The 1,448-nt window shown below is 51.8% G+C and overlaps 1 protein-coding gene across 1 annotated transcript in view; it reads right to left on the reverse strand.

Moving 5' to 3' along the window:
• AP3D1 (adaptor related protein complex 3 delta 1 subunit) overlaps nucleotides 1-1,448 on the reverse strand; it is an 81,450-nt gene that overhangs the window by 36,202 nt on the left and 43,800 nt on the right. The gene's annotated exons all lie outside the window — the stretch shown is intronic.

The following is a 1,448-nucleotide window of genomic DNA, read 5'->3' on the forward strand; positions in this document are numbered from 1 at the left end:
TTTTTTGAGACAGAGCCTCAAGCTGTCCCCCTGGGTAGAGTGCTGCGGCATTACAGCTCACAGCAACCTCCAACTCCTGGGCTCTGCCTCCCAAGTAGCTGGGACCACAGGTGCCAACCACAACGCGTGGCCATTTTTTGGTTGCAGCCATCATTGTTGTTTGGTGGGCCCGGGCTGGATTTGAACCCACCACCTTAGGCGTATGTGGCTGGCGCCTTAGCCAGTTGAGCCACAGGCGCTGAGCCCACAGGTTTGTTTAAAGTGACACAGGGAGCACAAATATCTGGGAGTGTGTTCCTATCATGGCCCTACACAAAAGAAGCAGAGTGCTAACTGGAACAGAGCTGTGGCCATACAAACACCATCCTGTGCCTGAGGCTTAGATAGCAATAGGCAAAAATGGGGCCAGCAGTAGAGACAATGGTTAACTCCTGAATCATTCCTAACCAAGCAGAAGCATCCTGTGCTTCTGTGAAAAGTTAAGTCTCAGGCTGTAGCACCGCCAGGACCTAACAGAACAGCTGAGCATGATTCCTAAGGAAGGGCTAGATGACCTAAGGCTCAGGTGAGGCGCTCACACAGGAGCTGGTTGGGCACCAGGCACTTGTGGACCCAGGACACCACAGCCCTCCATCTTCCTCATCCCTGTCATCTGCCCATTCACCCGGCAACCCACTCCCTTCCTGATGGGCACCACCACCAGTGCTAATGGACCCTCAAGTCCTATGGCACCTAGACCACAGGATGCACATGGCCAAGACAGAATACCTAGTTCTACAACCCTGCTCAGAACAAGAATCTGTACCTCCTCCTGTGCAGGTGGCAGTACACACCAGCACCTGCACAGCTGCCCCTCCATATGCCAGGAGTGCCCAGGTCATCTCCCATAGGTCTAGCCCTTACAATGGGAATCTGAGAGCCAGGGCTGGAGGCCTGAGGGGTGGGTCAGGCTGAGAAAGGACCAGCTGCCCATGGAGGGTAGGTCTGATTCTCTTAACACCCCAACTACTCCATGATGATGGGCAAAACAAAAGATGTATGAAGTGCTGAGGCCAAAGAGAAAATTTATTACTTTATGATCTTTAAAGACTGTTTCAAATGCAAAAAAAATTTCCACGCAACAGGAGATGTGTACATCAGGTAACTCATCCAGTGGACAGGCCGGGTGTGGTAGCTCATACCCGTAATCCCAGCACTCTGGGAGGCCAAGGCAGGAGTTCAAGACCAGCCTAAGCAAGATCAAGACCCCATCTCTACTAAAAATTGAAAAATTAGCTAGGCGTCACAGCAGGCACCGGTAGTCTCAGCTACTTGTGACTCTGAGGCAGGAGGATCCACTGAGCCCAGGAGTCTGAGGTTGCTGTAAGCTAGGCTGACACCACTGTATACCAGGCTGAACAACAGAGTGAGACTCTGTCAAAAAAAAAAAAAAAAAGGCTCGGCGCCTA

Source organism: Otolemur garnettii, unplaced genomic scaffold (assembly GCF_000181295.1).
Source record: "Otolemur garnettii isolate 467f Iridium unplaced genomic scaffold, OtoGar3 scaffold00029, whole genome shotgun sequence".
Classification (NCBI taxonomy): domain Eukaryota; kingdom Metazoa; phylum Chordata; class Mammalia; order Primates; family Galagidae; genus Otolemur; species Otolemur garnettii.